This window comes from Muntiacus reevesi, chromosome X (assembly GCF_963930625.1).
Source record: "Muntiacus reevesi chromosome X, mMunRee1.1, whole genome shotgun sequence".
Lineage (NCBI taxonomy): Eukaryota > Metazoa > Chordata > Mammalia > Artiodactyla > Cervidae > Muntiacus > Muntiacus reevesi.
This window is the reverse complement of record NC_089271.1, coordinates 99334710-99354219: the sequence shown is the minus strand read 5'-3', so window position 1 is coordinate 99354219 and position 19510 is coordinate 99334710.

Below are 19510 nucleotides of genomic sequence, written 5' to 3'. Positions count from 1 at the left end.
CTCACATCCGTACATGACTACTGGAAAGACCATAGCCTTGACTATATAGACCTTTGTTGGCAAAATGATGTCTCTGCTTTTTAATACATTGGCTAGGTTGGTCAGCTTTTCTTCCAAGGAGCAAGCATCTTAATTTCATGATTGCAGTCACTGTCTGCAGTGATTTTGCAGCCCAAGAAAATAAAGTCCACTGATAATTCTTTCTGTCTCTATGGATTTGCCTATTCTAGGTACCTGATATTAATATAAATGGAATCATATATTATTAATATTTCTCTTTTTGTGTCTTATTTCTTTCACTGAACATAATGTTTTCAGGGTTCATCTATGTTGTAGCAGGTGTTAGTACATCATTGTTTTTATGACTGAATACATCATATTATGTTAGTCTACTCATTCACTGATGGACATTTGGGCTATTTCCAGTTTTTTGACTGTTATGAACATTGATTTCCAAGTATTTGAGCATCTGATTTTAATTCTTTTGGAAATATATTGACTAGTGGAAATGTTAAATAATTTGTTAGTCTGGCTTCTTTTGGTCAATTAATTATGTCTTTGAGATTCATTCATGTTTTTGTATCAGTAGTTTGGGGTGGTTTTCCATATTTATGTAGTGCTCTAAGACTCTTGAGAGCCCCTTGGACTGCATGGAGATCAAACCAGTCAATCCTAAAAGAAATCAATCTTGAATATTCATTGGAAGGACTGATGCTAAAATTGAAGCTCCGATACTTTGGCCACCTGATGCGAAGAACTGACTCATTAGAAAATACCCTGATGCTGGGAAAGATTGAAGGCAGGTGGAGAAGGGGACGAAAGAGGATGAGATAGTTGGATGGCAACACCAACTCGATGGACATGAGTTTGAACAAGCTCCAAGAGTTGGTGATGGACAGGGAAGTCTGCTGTGCTGCAGTTCATGGGGTAAAGAGTCAGACACATCTGAGTGACTGAACTCAACTGAACAGTATGAATATACCATAAGTTATTTATTGATTGTATTATTGATGGACTTTTGGGTTGTTTATGATTTGAGACTATGATGAAAAATGCTTCTATATAGATTTTTGTGCATGTCAATTTAATTTTATGTAAAATTATAATGTTACCTACAGTGAAGTACATAAATCTTCAGTGTAAAGTTCAATGAATTTTTACATATGTACACACCTATGTAACCACATAGGTTACACATCAAGATATAAAACATCTCCAGGACTTAGAAGGTTCCCTTATGCCAGCTTAATTTTGCTTATTCTTATATTTTATTTCAATGGAGGTATATGGAATATACTCTCTTGTATCTAGCTTCTTTTGCTTAGCATTTTGTCTGTGAAGTTTATTCTTATCACTTTGGGTAGTAGCAGTCCATCCATTGTATCACTGTGTAGAATTCCATTATATTGAGTATAATAACTTCTTATCAATTCTACTATAGATGGACATTTGGAGTATATTCTAGTTTATAGCTATTATGAAGAAAGTTGTTAGTGAACATATTGTAGTACATGCATTTTGGTACATATATGAACTTATTGCTCTTGGAAATATACCTAGGATTGAAAAAACTGATTTGTGAGTATATATGTATTTAATTTTAGTGAAAAGTGAAAAGAAAGTGAAGTCGCTCAGTCATGTCTAACTCTTTGTGACCCCATAGACTGCAGCCTACCAGGCTCCTCCGTCCATGGGATTTTCCAGGCAATAGTACTGGAGTGGGTTGCCACTGCCTTCTCCATTAGTTTTAGTAAGCACTGTCAAATAGTTTTCCAAAATGGTTGAAACAACTTGTATTCTCACTAGCAATGCATTAAGTTCAATATGCTCTGCATTCTTGCCAACATTCAGCATTTTCAGACCTTTATTTTTTTACTTTTTATTTTGTATTGGGGTATAGTGTTAGCTGCTTAGTCATGTCTGACTCTTTGAGACCCCATGGACTGAAGCTTGTCAGGCTCTTATGTCCATAGAATGTTCCAGGCAGGAGTACTGAAGTGGGTGGACATTCCCTTCTCCAGGGGATCTTCCTGACCGAGGAATCGAACTCAGGTCTCTTGCAGGCAGATTCTTTACTGTCTGAGCCACTAGGGAATCCCGTATTGGGGTAAAGCCGATTAACAACATTGTGAGTTTCAGGTGAACAGCAAAGAGACTCAGTCATAAATATACATGTATTCATTCTCCCCCAAACTCCCCTCACATCCAGGTAACCATTTTAATTTTAGCTATTCTACTGGGTGTCTACTGCTATTTCATTGTATTTGCAGTTTTCAGTTCTTTAATGAATAATGTTGTTGACCATATTCTCACATGATCATTGACCATTTGGATATTCTAAAACTGAACAGTTTGATCAAATATTTTGACTCATTTAAACTTGAGGTTACTGTTTTCTTTTTGGAAGTAGAAATTCTTTATCTTATATATTCTGGGTATGAATAAGTATATTTCAAGAATATCTTCTCCATCTGCGGTTTGCCTTCTCTCTTGTATTTTTTGATGAGCAAAAGTCCTTAATAATATGAAGTGCAATTTATTAGTTTTTTCTTTTATGACTATGCTTTCTGTTTAAGAAATTTCTGATTATTCTAATATAATAAGTGTATTCTCCTAGTTTTCTTTTAGAAACTTTATTATTTTACCTTTAACATTTGAGTCTGTACTTAATCTCAAGTTAATTTTCTGCATTTGGTGTGAAGTAGGGGGTCAATCTGTTTTTTTAATATAGTGAAGGTTCATATTTTCATTTAATCACCATTTATTGAAAAGACTGTCCTTTGCCCAACTGAACTGTAGTGGAGACTTTGTTGTGAAATAGTTAATCACACAAAAGCAAAAATTATCTATCTGTCTATCATCAAGTTGTTTGTGAACTATCTGGTCTGTTCCATAGACTGCCTAGTCTTGCACCAATGCCACAATGTTTTTTATTTTTAATTGAACTATAGTTTATACACAATGATATGCACACATGTTAAGTGTAAAGATAAGTGGATTTTACTTATATGCATGTTTTTGTTTTACCGTCTTCCAGATGAAGATATAGAACACTTCTAGTACTGCAAAAGGCCCTTTAACTTGATCAGTAACTCTGCAAAAGTTGACCACTAGTCTAACCATTAATATTACAGATTAGTTTTGCACATTTTTTATTTCATTAAGAAGAATAGAATAACACGTATGCTTTTGAATCTGATTAGTTTTGGTAAACATTATGCTTTTGAGAGGCATGTGTGTTGTTGGACGTATTAGCAATCTTTAAAATTCGTCATAGAAACATTTAATGACGTGGAACATATTCAATCCATATTAAGCCGAAAAAGCAGATAATAAAAATAATATGCAATTTTGCTAACAAACTAAAAATGCAAATATGAAAAGACACATTTTAAACATCTTCTATAGTAGATATATACATACATATATTCTTGTTGAGATATAATTCATTTACTATAAATTTCATCATTTTAAAGTGTTCAATGCTATTTTTTTAAGTTGAGGTATAGTTTATGTACAATATTAAATTATGTTTCAAGTGTACAATATAATGAATCATAATTTCAAAAGCTATATTCCATTTATAGCTATTATACAATATTGCTATATTCCAATATATACTTTTACCTTATTTATTTTATACATATTTTGTACATCTTAATCCTCTACCCCTATATTGCACCACCCCCCAACTCCCTGCCACTGACTGGTAACCACTAGTTTGTTCTATATATTTGTGAGTCTGTTTCTTTTCTGTTATAGTAAATATTTTGTTTTATTTTTTTAGATTCTATAATATAAATAATATCATACAGTATTTGTCTTTCTCTTTTGACTCATTTCACTAAGCATAATAAGCTTCAAGTCCATCCATGTTGTTGCAAATGACAAATTTTCATTCTTTTTATGACTGAGTAGTATTCCATCACACACACACACACACACACACACATATACAGTATGTGTATATAGTACATATATGGAAATTTCCCAGTGGCTCAGCAGTAAAAAAAACATCTACCTGCAATGCAGGAGACATGGGTTCAGTCCCTGGGTTGGGAAGATCGCCTGGAGGTGGGCATGGCAGCCCACTCCAGTATTCTTGCTTGGAGAATCCAATGGATAGAGGAGCCTGGTTGGCTACAGTCCATAGAGTCATGAAGAGTGACTGAGAACAAGCACATAGTACATATATAGAGTGTGAATGGATATATATATATACACACATACATTGTGTGTGTGTGTATATATATATATATATATATATATATATATATATATATATACAGTAGTTTCATTTTTAGTTTTTTGAGGAACCTGCAGTGTTTTCCACAGTGGCTGCACTATTTTACATCCCCACCAACAGTGCGATAAATCCTTTATCTCCATATTCTCGTCAACATTTATTATTAGCAATCTTTTTGATCATAGACATTCTGACAGGGATAAGGATAAGATGATAAATCCACATTGTGGATTTGATTTGCATTTCTCTGATGATTAGTGATGTTGAGCATCTTTTCATGTGCCTGCTGGTCATCTGCATTTCTTATTTGGAAAATGTCTACTCAGGTCTTCTACCCATGTTTCAATCAGGTTTTTGTTTGCCTTTTGATGTTGAGTTGTATGAGCTGTTTATATAGTTTGGATATTAATCCCTAATGGGTCATATCATTCGTGAATTTTTTTCCATTCAGTAGGTTGTCTTTTTGCTTTTTCAGCAGTATCCTTTGCTATGCAAAAGCTTTTAAGTTAAATTAGGTCCCATTGTTTATTTTTGCTCATTTCCCTTCCTTTAGGAAACAGACCCCCAACAATATTGCTACAGTTTAAGTCACAGTGTTTTGCCTGTGTGTTTTTCTAGAAGTATTATGGTTTCCAGTCTTACGTATAGGTCTTTAGCTCATTTTGAGTTTATTTTTGTATATGATGTTTAAAAATGTTGTAAATTTGTTTTTTAACATGTAGCTGTTTAATTTTCCCAGCACCACTTGTTGAGGGGACTGTCTTTTCTCCATTGTATATTCTTGCCTCTTTTGTCATAGATTAATTGACAGCATGTCCATGGGTGTATTTTGGGGATCTCTGTTCTGCTACATTGAGCTATGTGTCTGTTTTTGTACCAGTATCATGCTGTTTTGATGATGGTAGTTTTGTAATATAGTCTAAAGCCAGGGAGCAGAATTCCTCCAGTTTTATTCTTCTTTTTCAAAATTATTTTGGCTATTCAGGGTCTTTTGTGTTTCCATACACATTTTTAAATTACTTGTTCTATTTCTGTGAAAAATGTCGTTGGTATTTTGATAAAGATTGCATTGACTCTATAGATTGAATTGGGTAGTATGGTCATTGTAACAATGTTAATTCTTCCAATCTATGAACATGAAATATCTTTCTACATGCTTGTGTTTTCTTCAATTTTTTTATCAGTATCTTAAACAGTTTTATGAATATAGGTTTTTAACATCCTTAGGTAGGTTTATTCTTAAGTATTTGATTCTTTTGATGTTACTGTAAATGAGACTGTTCCTTGATTTATTTCTAATGGTTTGTTGCTAGTATATAGCAATGCAATAGATTTCTGTACTTCAATTTTGTATGTTGCTTTGACTCCCCCATCGAGTTGGCTGCCAGGCCCTGCTTTGTATGGAGCCTGCTAGCCACTGTTTGTTTGGTAGGGCCAGGTCACAAGGCAGCTGACTGAAGAATCCTAGGGGGGCCCGGGACTAGTGCTGGTTCACTGGTGGATGGAGTTAGGGGCCAGGTCACCCTGGGGATGGTATCCATTCACTGGTGGTTGAAACCAGGTCCTGCGGCTAGTGCTGGCTCACTTGGCAGGCAGAGTTGGGTCCTGGGTTCTGACTGCAGGGTCCTGGGAATCTCAGAGCTGGTGTTGGTCCACTGGTGGGTGGCGTTGGCTCCTAAAATAGGCAGTTGCAGCATCTAGGCTGTTCCAAAGCTTGTGTTGGCCTGCTAATGGGCAGAACTGATTCCCAGGGCTGGTACTGGCTTGTTGGTAGGTGGGTTGAGTCCATAGACTGAGGGGCTATGTTTGTCCTGTGGCTAATGTCTGCCTGCTTAGGCAAGGCTGTTCCTGAGGCTAGAGCAGGCTCACTGGTGGGTGGAACCAGGGATTCTGGGGGTGGTTCCTGCCCATTGGTGGGTGGAGCTGGGTCCCAGGGTCTCTGACTGTAGGGTGGTAGGGGTCTCAGGTCTAGTATTGGTGCAGTGATGTGTGGGGCCAGATTCTGGGCCTTCTGGTGGGCAGGTTCATGTTCAGTGGTGGCTGTGGGCTCATAAAGTCTTAAAGGAGCCTGCTTTCTGATTTGTGGGGCCTGACTGGTTGCTTGGCATGAAGCATCCCAGTATGGGTGTCTACAGTTTGGTGAGCAGGGGCAGGGCTGGGTCTTGAGGCTAATAAACTAGAGGGAGGATTCTAAAATGACACTTGCCAGCACCAATGTATATGTCCCAAGGGTGAGCAGCAGTTGCCTCCTGCCTCTCTGGGAGGTTCTCCAAGATCAGCAGGTAGGCCTGACCCAGGCTCTTTTCAAAGTCCTGCTTTTGCCCTGGATTCCAGAACATGTGAGAGTTTGTGTGCTCCTTGTAAAAGGGAAATCTCTATTTCCCTCAGCTCTCTGGGGCTCCCCAAAGTAAATCCCACTGGCCTTCAAAACCAAACACTCTGAGGCTCATATTCTCAGGGAAAGATCCCCAGTGTGAGGAGCCTGATGTGGAGTTCAGACACGTAGCTCCTTAAGGAGAACCTCTGCAGATATAATAATCCTCCTATTTGTGGGTTGCCCACTTGGGTTTATGGGTCTTTACCAAATCATGAGTTTGCCCCTCCTACCTGACTATTTGTTGTTCCTTCTTCATATCTTTAGTTGTACAAGTTCTTTTCTGATAGGTTCTGCTCTTTTTCAATCAATGCTTCGTCTGTAAATAGTTGTAATTATGATGTGTTTGTGAGAGGAAGTGAACTCAGCATCCTTCTCCTCTGCCATCTCTGATGCTGTTTATTAAAAAATATTTTCACTAAGGTATGTCACCATTGCCATAATCTAAGTCTTGAATTCTTTTTTATCACGTCAAAAGAAACCCTATACCCATTACATTCATTATCCATTACCTTCCTTCCATAAAACAACCACTAATCTACTTTTCTTTTAAAACTAATCTACTTTGTTTGTGGATTTATCCATTTCAGTAACAGTATCAGTTCAGTTGCTCAATCGTGTCTGACTCTTTGCTACCCCATGGACTGCAGCATGCCAGGCTTCCCTGTCCATCACCAACTTGCAGAGCTTGCTCAAACTCATGTCTATCGAGTCAGTGACGCCAACCAACCATCTCATCCTTTGTTGTCCCCTTCTTCTCCTGCCTTCAATCTTTCCCAGCATCAGGGTCTTTTCCAATGAGTCAGTTCTTCACATCAGGTGGCCAAAGTATTAGAGTTACAGCTTCAGCATCAGTCCTTTCATACATTTAGTACATTTCATATAAATGGCATCATGCAATATTTCTTTTACTTAGCATAGTTTTCAAAGTATATTCATGTTGCAGCATAGATCAGAATTTAATTTACTTTAAAGGCTGAATCCTATTCTTTCATACATACATACCACATGTTGTTTATCCATTTGTCTATCAATGAAAATTTGGATTGCTTCCACCTTGTGATTCAGTTCAGTTCAGTCACTCGGTCATGTCTGACTCTTTGCAACCCCATGGACTGCAGCACACCAGGCTTCCCTGTCCATCACCAACTCTCAGAGTTTGCTCAAATTCGTGTCCATCAAGTCAGTGATGTCATCCAACCATCTCATCCTTTGTCTTCTCCTTCTCCTCCTGCCTTCAACCTTTCCCAGCATCAGGGTTTTTTCTAATGAATCAGTTCTTCACATTAGGTGGCCAAAATATTGGAGCTTCAGCTTCAGCATCAGTCCTTCCAATGAATATTCAGGACTGATTTCCTTTAGGATTGACTGGTTTGGTCTCCTTGCTGTGCAAGGGACTCTCAAGAGTCTTCTCCATCACCACAGTTCAAAAGCATCAATTCTTCAGGGCTCAGCTTTATTTATGGTCCAACTGTTACATCCAGACATGACTACTGGAAAAATCATAGCTTTGACTAGATAGACCTTTGTTGGCAATCTACTGTGAATAATATTGCTATAAAGATTGGTATATATATATATATATATATATATATTTGTAAATGTGAGATACTAGAGATAGAAGCATAATATGAGTCTAGAACAAATGAAGGGAAAGAAACAATAAAGATAAGATCAGAAGTCAATAACATTGAAAACAGAAAATTGATAGATTAAAATTAATGAAGTGAAAAACTACTTCTTGGAAGAGATGAACAAAATTGGTAAATCTCTAGCCAGGCTAATTACAAAATAAAGAGAGAGAATACAAATCGCTAATATCAGGAATGAAAAACCAGTCATCACTATTGATTCCATGGGCATTAAGAGGATAATAAAGGAATATTATGAACACTTCTAAGGCTTCCCAGGTGGCTCAGTGGTGAAGAATCTGCCTACCAGTGTAGGAGATGTGAGTTTGATCCCTGGATCCGGAAGACCCCCTGGAGTAGGACATGGCAACCAGCTCCTGTATTCTTGCTTGAAAAATTCCATGGACAGAGGAGCCTGGCGGGCTACAGTCCATGGGGTCACAAAGAGTTAAGACAGGACTGAGCATGTGCATGCACACACACACACACACACACACACACACACACACACACACATGAATGCTTCTATGCTCATAACTTTGTTAAGTAGATGAAATGGACCAATTCCTTGAAAGACACAACCCACTAAAATCCATGCAAAGAATTTTGTGTTACTCCAAACCTCTTAGCCAGTGGTCACTAGGCTTCTGGTTTTCAGAACTATTTTAGTTGTGAAGGTATTGCCTTTCAAACCTGCTGAAGACCTAAGGGAGGAGAATGGAGTTAGGGTTAGTTAAAGCACCACCAAACTTACCAAGATTCAGTTCTTACCAAGATTCAGTCATTTTTCTTAAATTCTCCTTGGGTTGTTGCAAGACTTACATAAATTTCCAGCGTTCTGAAAAGGTTGATTTTGACAGTTTTTGCAGCATTTTCCTTGCTTTTATGGAGAAACACATTCTTGGAACCCCTTTTCCTTGCCCTCCTGCACTTTGATTTTCTTCTCTTGGGCAGTATGTTGTGGAAAACACTCCATATCAGTTCTTCATTCTTTTTTTTATGGTTGTATAAGACTCCATTGTGCCAATGTTGCACAATTTATTCAAACATTCTCCTATCTATGGGCATTTCAGTTGTTGCCAGTATTTTGCAATTGCAAACTATGCTGCAATGAACATCTTTGTACATGTATATTTTTGGATTGTTGGAAGTTCATTCTCAAATATAAATTCATAGAATCAGAGTTTCTAGGTTGAAAGGTTATGTTAGGTATAGCCAATTTCCCTCTGGAAACATTGCAGTGATCAGTATTCTCAGCAGCAATGTACAAGAGTGACTGTTTCACCACTAGCTCATCAATAGATTCTGTCATCACACTTTAAAAATTTTTGCCCCTCTGATAGGTAAGAAATGGTATCTCAGTTTTAATCAGCAGTTCTCAAATTATGTACCAAGTTTGAACATTTTTCATGTATTGAAGGGACACTTTTATATCTGAGTTTTTCATTGAATTGCCTTCTAATATATATATATATCCTTACTTTTCTATTGAGTTTTGGTCCCCTGCACTCAATTTAAAAAAATCAAATTGTTCTTTACTTTTATAGAGTTGTTAATCACAAGTCATGTCTGAGATTTGACATTTTTTTCTTGTCCAAATATTTTAGATTAAATTAAATGCCCTTTTCAGTGCCTGTGGTTCACTTTGATTAAATTCAAGCTATCTGACCATGTCATTAATTGACTGTTCTTAATTCTGGTGGAAGCTCTGGAGATCACCCACAGTTTCAGAAAAAGTTCAGCAGTCTGAGTAATTTCCATCAGAGCCAAGCCACACAGGAACTGAGATTCCACTGTTGAACCAAATTCCTGTGTGGGGTTGGGAGTGGAGATTGGAGGAGTTTTCAACAAGTTTTATAACAAAGAATCAGACATTAGGAAGCATGGGTCATTTGTCTGTGTGTGAGAGAGACATATTAAGCAAAAAATAAATTTTTTTGAGCAAGGAGAATGGGTTATAAGCATAAAAAGAATACTTTTAAAATGAAGGTTCCCCTACATGGGTCACAGCTTTGTCATGGCAAAGGTGCTTGTGTAACTCAATGAAGCTATGCGTAATGCTGTGAAGGGTTACCCAAGACAGATGGGTCATAGTGGAGTTCTGACAAATCATGGTCCACTGGAGGAAGTAATAGCAAACCACTCCAGTATTCTTGCCAGAAGAACCCCACAAGCAGTATGAAAAGGAAAAAAGATATGACACTGGAAGAAGAGCCTCCCAGGTCAGAAGGTGTCCAATATACTACTTCAAACTTCTGCTTCTGCTTCACTGACTACACTAAAGCCTTGGACTGTGTGAATTGCAACAAACTGTGGAAAATTCTTAAAGAGATGGGAATACCAGACCACCTTATCTGTCTCCTGAGAAACCTGTATGTGGATCAAGAAGCAAGTTAGAACCTTACATGGAACAACAGACTGGTTCCAAACTGGGAAAAGAATACAACAAGGCTGTAAATTGTCACCCTGCTTATTTAACTTATATGCAGAGTACATCATGCAAAATGCCAGGCTGGATGAAACATAAGCTGGAATCAAGACTGCTGGGAGAAATATCAACAACTTCAGATACATAGATGATACCACTCTAATGGCAGAAAATGAAGAGGAACTTAAGACCTTCTTGATGAGGGTAAAAAAGGAGAGTGAAAAAGCTAGCTTAAAACTCAACATTAAAAAAACTAAGATTATGGCATCCAGTCCCATCACTTCATTGCAAATAGATGGGGAAACAATGGAAACAGTAAGAGACTTTATTTTCTTTGGCTTCAAAATCACTGTGGATAGTGACTGCAGTCATGAAATGAAATTAAAAGACATTAGCTCCTTGGAAGGAAAACAGTCACAAACCTAGATGGCATATTAAAAAGCAGAGACATCACTTTGCTGACTAAAGTCCATTATAGTCAAAGCTATGTTTTTTCCAGGAGTCATGTGCAGATGTGAGAGTTCAATGATTAAGAAGGCTGAATGCTGAGGAACTGATGCTTTTGAATTGTGGTGCTGGAAAAGACTCTTGAGAGCCCTTGGACTGAAAGGAGATCAAACCAATCAATCTTAAAGGAAATCAACCCTGAATATTTATTGGAAGGAGGAGATCCAACCAGTCTATCCTAAAGGAGATCAGTCCTGGGAGTTCATTGATAGGGCTGATGTTGAAGCTGAAACTCCAATACTTTGGCCACCTGATTCGAAGAGTTGACTCATTTGAAAAGACCCTGATGCTGGGAAAGATTGAGGGCAGGAGGAGAAGGGGATGACAGAGGATGAGATGGTTGTATGGCATCACCGACTCAATGGACATGAGTTTGGGTGAACTCCGGGAGTTGGTGATGGACAGGGAGGCCTGGCGTGCTGCAGTTCATGGGGTTGCAAAGAGTTGGACACGACTGAGCTACTGAACTGAACTGATGCTGAAGCTGAAGTTCCAATACTTTGGCCACCTGATGCAAAGAGCCAGCTCATTGGAAAGAAGAGCCTGCCCGTGATGCTGGGAAAAATTGAAGGCAAAAGGAGCAGGGGGAAGCAGAGGATGAGATGGTGAGATAGCATCACCGACTCAATGGTCATGAATCTGAGCAAACTCTGGAAGATACTGGAGGACAGAGGAGACTGGTGTGCTATAGTCCCCGGGGTCACAGATTTGGAGATGACTTAACGACTGGACAACAACAAGAAAATAAAGGATAGCGGCTTTGGGCAGATTAGCTGGGAAAAAACCCAATGGTTCAGCCAAAGAAACAACCATCATAGATTGGATAAATAATTTTACTGAGTATCTATTAAGTATAAGACCCTTTTCTAAGGGTCTATGAGAAATACAAAGATACAAGGGCAAATCTGACCTAATTTAGAGGCATGAAACTAATGATGTTGCCTTTTGTTTAAGCTATAATTTAACAAGTTCTCAGTATGTGGTAGGGATCACTCAGAACACTTCTCTTATCTCTAGTTCTCATAAAAATGTTACCAGGTCCATATTATTACTCTTTTTTTTTTTTTCTGAGAAGAAGAGATTGAGGCAAAGAAAGGTTAAGAAACGTGTCTAGAGTCACAAAGCTAGAAAGTTGTGCAACTGAATTCAGATCTGTCAAAACTCATTATGAATATTACTTTATAGTCAATGTAGGGCTTCCCTGGTGGTTCAGAGGTAAAGAATATGCCTGTAATGTGGGAGAACTGGGTTCGATCCCTGGGTTGGAAGATCCCCTGGAGAAGGGAATGGCTACCCACTCCAGTATTCTTCCCTGGAAAATTCCATGGACAGAGGATCCTGGAGAGTTACAGTCCATGAGGTCATAAAGGTCACCATATTTTTAATCCTGAGACAGAATTTAAAGGTTTGCATTCCTTACATTCTCTGTGGCACTGCCACCTACCTCACTGCCTATGTTGAAATCTCAGATTTCTCCCACGACTTCCAACTCACCCACATCAATTTAGTTTATAAATTCCAGTAAATTCTGCCTCTTCAACAGCTCTTAATTCATCTTTCCTTCTTAATCCTCATAGTCACTTTCTTAGTTTGAACCACCATTTTGTCTTAGATGGATTACTTAAAAATGCTTCTGAACCCCTCTCCCTGCCTTTCTAATCCACTTGCATCAAGCCAACTTAGTATTATTCCCAAATTGTAGACCTAAATATGTCTCTCCTCCAGGCTCCTCCTAACTTTAACTTGATAGTAATTCTCCCGTGACCCACTCTATGTCATATATTAAGTTTATTAATCCTTCATCTATGGTATATGTTGCAAAAGTTTACCCATTTTCCAGTTGTCTTTTGACTTCGTTTATGGTACATTTGCCATGCAAATTTTGAAGAAGTGATCAGATTTATTAAATTAGCTTATTAATTGCCTCTGTAATATGAGTCATAGCTAGAAAGCCTTTTCTTACACCAACGTTAAAGAGAAATTCCCCATGTTTCCTTGTAGTATACTTGCATGGTTTCATTTTTTACATTCAGCTCCCTAATCCATTTGGAATCTATTTTTTTGACTGTGAAGTGAGATATGGATGTAATTTTACCTTTTTCCCCTTGATATCATCTGGTCTGTTTTGTGTGTGTGTGTGTGTGTGTGCGTGGAGTTTTCTGTTAGTAACTTCCTGTTATATATTCCTTCTATAGAAATTGGTCTGTTTCAACTTTATAACTCTAACAGAGTCAATTTTGGTACCTTGGATTTCCTTAGGAAATTATTCATTTCCTCTAGGTTTTTAAATTTGGTTTCATATTTATTAACATAGAGTCTCACATGGTTTTTAAAATTTCTTTTGTTTCAGGGGTGATTTTCCTCTTTTCTTTTCTTATTTTGCATATTTGTGTGTCCTTTCTCCATTTTTAATTTTTCAGACCCACTGTTTTTCTAATCTCTTCTTCATTAATTTCTGTTTTTATCTTTATTATGCCCCTTTTGCTTTCTTTTGGTTCACTTTAAAAAATTATTTTTCTAGTTTTATGAGCTGGTGCCTTAAGTCAATGTTTTTTTTTTTTTTTTTTTTTCAATTTTCTGGATAAAATTGTTTAATGCAAACATTTCCTCTCCCCCTGGATCACTTCTTTAAATGTATTTCATAGATTCTTATATGTCATGGTTTATTGCCATTATTTTTTAATTCTGTAATTGCAGTTTGTAGTTCTCATTTCACGTGGAAGTTGTTTAATAGGAGACCTCTAAATTTTCAAGTGAAAGGAGCTTTCTATTTTTGTTTTTGTTAACATTTTCTAGTTGTGATTGAATTTCAAATCAGAATGTTGCTTGTGATAGTCACATTTTATGGAACTTACTGAGATATTGTTTGTGATCTGATAAATGATTAGTGTTTGTGATTGTGTCATGGACACTGTTATCATGGTGTAGACTTCAACATATGTTCAAAATACCTGTCTTATCAGTTTGTTTCCTAATCAATATGTACATTCTATCTCCATCCATACTATTTTCCACTTGATTTGTATTACACTGAAATGGTTTATTAAAATCTCCTATTATTAGTGAATGTCTATCTATGACTCCTTGAATTCTTTTAGTTCTTGCTTCAAAAATGTGACTGCTGTGTCATTTGGTACACAAATGTCCTTCTTTGCCATGTTTAATACTTTGAGTATTGAATTCTACTTTGTGTGATATCAAGATCACTACACTTTCTTTTGCCTTCCGTTTGTCTGGTGAACTTTTGTCTATCCCTTTATTTTTTGTCTTTCTGAATGATTTTGTTGTAGGAGTGTATCTTGCATACAGAAAAATTGTCATTTAACCAGCTTTATTGAGGTATAATTTACCAAACAGAATTTGCCTGTTTTAAGTGTACAAGCCAATGATTTTTAGTAAATTCATATAGAGTTTTGCAAACATCAATCACAATCCAATTTTAGAACTATTAAATAATATCTTATTGTATGTGTAGACCACATTTTGTTTATTCATTCATTGGTTGATGGACATTTGGAGTTTCCAATTCTTGATTGTTATGAACAATGCTCTTATAAATTTTCGTGTACAAGTTTTCAGTTCTCTTGAGTATATATCCTTAGGAGTGGAATTGATAAGTGATATACTAACTCTGTGTTTAAATTTTTGAAACTATGATGGTTTCAGTTTCTCTCTATTCTCACTAACAGTTGTAATCTTTCTTTTTTTATTATAATCATTCTAATGGTTTTGTAATAATATTGAAGTTTCAATTTGCATTTTCCTAAAGATCAATGTTTTCTCAGGTGGCACAGTGGTAAAGGATCTACCTGCCAATGCAGGAGATGTGGGTTCAATCTCTGGGCTAGGGAAGATCCTCTGGAATAGGAAATAGCACCCACTTCAGTATTCTTGCCTGGAGAATAGTCCATGGGGTCACAGAGTCACACATGACTGAGTGACTGAGTACACAGAAAGACCAATGAGGTTAGACATCTTTTGGGAGACTTCTCTGGTGGTCCAGTGGTTAAGAATCTGCCTGCCAATACATGGGACATGTGTTTGATTCCTGGTCTGGGAACTAAGATCTCACATGCCACAGGGCAACTAAGCCCACGTGCCACAACTAGATAGCCTGTGTGTCATAATGAAAGATCTCGCATGCCACAACTAAGAGTCACTGCAGCCAAATAATAAACAAACAACAACAACAAAACCATCTTTTCATGTACTTATTTATCTTTCCTATATCTTTGGTGAAGTATCTATTCATATCTTTTGCCCATTTTGAGAGTGGGTTACTGATCTTTTTCTTTTTGACATGGGAGAGTTTTTTTAAATATTCTATAGAAAGCTCTTATAAGACAAATAAATGCAACTAATTCTCCCATTCTATGAGTTGTCTTTTCTCTTTGTTGGTGTGTATTATCATGCTTTTAAATTTTATGTATTTTTGATGTTTTGACATCTTGGGGACCTTGCTGACTCTAGAAGATCTGCTCATCCTGGAGCTAGCCAATTCCTGGAGATAGTAAATGATTTCCTGAAAGCATGCCTTTTTTATACAAACTCCAGAGCCCACACCCTCAGCCAGCTCTTGTATGTGGTTCTTATGCTCCAAGCTGCACTATTCTTCTGTTTTATTACCCTAGGGCCAGGTGTCAGATAACTAGGCACAACCCCTATGCCCCAGAGCCTTCTTACCCTGCTATACCCATTCCTTCCCATGGCAACTACAGTCAAAGCTTTTGGCCATATATTCTCTTGCTTTCCCATATGGCCCCCTGCATGGCATGTCATGCCTTCTATTTCTAGGGATCTGTGAGTATAGACTTCTTCCTTCATGACAGTCCTTGAAATGTCCACGTGTCTTACCACATCTGATTGAAACAAATCCCAGGTTCCCTTAAAACGATGGTATCCTTTAAAGTACACAATTTTCAATTTTGATGAAGTCTAATTCACATAATATTTTCTTCTGTCACTTTAGGTTTTGGCACCATATCTAAGAAGGCTTTGCCTAAACCCAGGTCACACAAAGATTTATGTTTATATTTTTCTCCCAAGATTTTCAGTTTTAACTTGCATTTAGGTCTGTGACCCATTTAAAGTTAGTTTTTATGTATTTTATGAGGTAAAAGTCTGGTTCCATCCTTTTGCATGTGGATGTAAAATCATTCCATCATCATTTATTGAAAAGATTTTTCAGTCAGTTCAGTTCAGTTCAGTCGCTCAGTTGTCTCCAACTCTTTCTACCCCATGGACTTCAGCACGCCAGGCTTCCCTGTCCATCACCAACTCCCGAAGTTCACTCAAACTCAAGTTCATCGAGTCGGTGATGCCATCCAGTCATCTCATCCTCTGTCATCCCCTTCTCCTCCTGCCCTCAATCTGTCCCAGCATCAGGGTCTTTTCAAATGAGTCAGCTCTTAGCATCAGGTGGCCAAAGTATTGGAGTTTCAGCTTCAACATCAGTCCTTCCAATGAACACCCAGGGCTGATCTCCTTTAGGATGGACTTGTTGGATCTCTTCCAGTCCCAGGGACTCTCAAGAGTCTTCTCCAACACCACAGTTTAAAAGCATCAATTCTTCGGTGCTCAGCTTTCTTTATAGTCCAACTCTCACAACCACACATGACCACTGGAAAAACTATAGCCTTGACTAGATGGGCCTTTGTTGACAAAGTAATGTCTCTGCTTTTTAATATGCTGTCTAGGTTGGTCATCTTTGCATGAAATGTTCCCTTGGTATCTCTAATTATCTTGAAGAGATCTCTAGTCTTTCCCATTCTATTGTTTCCCTCTATTTCTTTTCATTGATCACTGAGGAAGGCTTTCTTATCTCTCCTTGATATTTTTTGGAACTTTGCATTCAAATGGGTATATCTTTCCTTTTCTACTTTGCTTTTCACTTCCCTTCTTTTCACAGCTCTTTGTAAGGCCTCCTCAGACAGCCATTTTGCTTTTTTGCATTTCTTTTTCTTGGGGATGGTGTTGATTCCTGTCTCCTGTACAGTGTCATGAACCTCTGTCCATAGTTCATCAGGCACTCTGTCAGTCAGATCTGGTTCCTTAAATCTGTTTCTCACTTCCACTGTATAGTCATAAGGGATTTGATTTAGGTCATACCTGAATAGTGTAGTGGTTTTCCCTATTTTCTTCAATTTCACTCTGAATTTGGCAATAAGGAGTTCATGATCTGAGCCACAGTCAGCTCCCAGTCTTGTTTTTCTGACTGTATAGAGTTTCTCCATCATTGACTGCAAAGAATATAATCAATCTGATTTCAGTGTTGACCATCTGGTGATGTCCATGTGTAGAGTCTTCTCTTGTGTTGTTGGAAGAGGGTGTTTGCTATGACCAGCGTGTTCTCTTGGCAGAACTCTATTAGCCTTTGTGCTGCTTCATTCTGTACTCCAAGGCCAAATTTGCCTGTTACTCCAGGTGTTTCTTGACTTCCTACTTTTGCTTTCCAGTCCCCTATAATGAAAAGGACATCTTTTTTGGGTGTTAGTTCTAGAAGGTCTTGTAGGTCTTCATAGAATTGTTCAACTTCAGCTTCTTCAGCATTATTGGTCGGGGCATAGACTTGGATTACCGTGATATTGAATGGTTTGCCTTGGAAACAAACAGAGATCATTCTGTCATTTTTGAGACTACATCCAAATACTACATTCTGGACTTTTTTGTTGACCATGATGGCTACGCCATTTCTTCTAAGGGACTCCTGCAGTAGTAGATATAATGGTCATCTGAATTAAATTCACCCATTCCAGTCCATCTTAGTTTGTTGATTCCTAGAATGTCGATGTTCACTCTTGCCATCTCCTGTTTGACTACTTCCAATTTGCCTTGATTCATAGACCTAACATTCCAGGTTCCTATGCAATATTGCTCTTTTTTTTCATTTATTTTTATTAGTTGGAGGCTAATTACTTTACAATATTGTAGTGGTTTTTGCCATACATTAACATGAATCAGTCATGTATTTACATGTGTTCCCTATCCCGAACCCCCCTCCCACCTCCCTCCACATCCCATCCCTCTGGGTCATCCCAGTGCACCAACCCTGAGCACTTGTCTCATGCATACAACCTGGACTGGTGATCTATTTCACACTTGATAATATACATGTTTTGATGCTGTTCTCTCAGATCATCCCACCCTCGCCTTCTCCCATAGAGTCCAAAAGTCTGTTCTGTACATCTGTGTTTCTTTCTCTGTCTTGCATATATGGTTATCGTTACCATCTTTCTAAATTCCATATATATGCATTAGTATACTGTATTGGTCTTTATCTTTCTGGCTTACTTCCCTCTGTATAATGGACTCCAATTTTATCCATCTCATTGGAACTGATTCAAATGAATTCTTTTTAATGGCTGAGTAATATTCCATTGTGTATATGTACCACAGCTTTCTTATCCATTTGTCTGCTGATGGGCATCTAGGTTGTTTCCATGTCCTGGCTATTATAAGCAGTGCTGCGATGAACACTGGGGTGCATGTGTCTCTTTCAGATCTGGTTTCCTTGGTGTGTATGCCCAGGAGTGGGATTGCTAGGTCATATGGCAGTCCTATTTCCAGTTTTTAAAGGAATCTCCACACTGTTCTCCATAGTGGCTGTACTAGTTTGCATTCCTACCAACAGTGTAAGAGGGTTCCCTTTTCTCCACAACCTCTCCAGCATATATTGCTTGTAGACTTTTGGATAGCAGCCATTCTGATTAGCATGTAATGGTACCTCATTGAGGTTTTGATTTGTATTTCTCTGATGAGTGATGTTGAGCATTTTTTCATGTGTTTGTTAGCCATCTGTATGATTCTTTGGAGAAATATCTGTTTAGATCTTTGGCCCATGTTTTGATTGGGTCATTTATTTTTCTGGAATTGAGCTGCAGGAGTTGCTTGTATATTTTTGAGACTAATCCTTTGTCTGTTTCTTCATTTGCTATTATTTTCTCCCATTCTGAAGGCTGTCTTTTCACCTTGCTTATAGTTTCCTTTGTTGTACAAGAGCTTTTAAGTTTCATTAGGTCCCATTTGTTTATTTTTGCTTTTATTTCCAATATTCTGGGAGGTGGGTCATAGAGGATCTTGCTGTGTGTGGTTTATGTCAGAGAGTGTTTTGCCTATGTTCTCCTCTAAGAGTTTTATAATTTCTGGTCTTACATTTAGATCTTTAATCCATTTTGAGTTTATTTTTGTGTGTGGTGTTAGAGAGTGTTCAAGCTTCATTCTTTTACAAGTGGTTGACCAGTTTTCCCAGCACCACTTGTTAAAGAGGTTGTTTTTTTTTTCCATTGTATATTCTTGCCTCCTTTGTCAAAGATAAGGTGTCCATA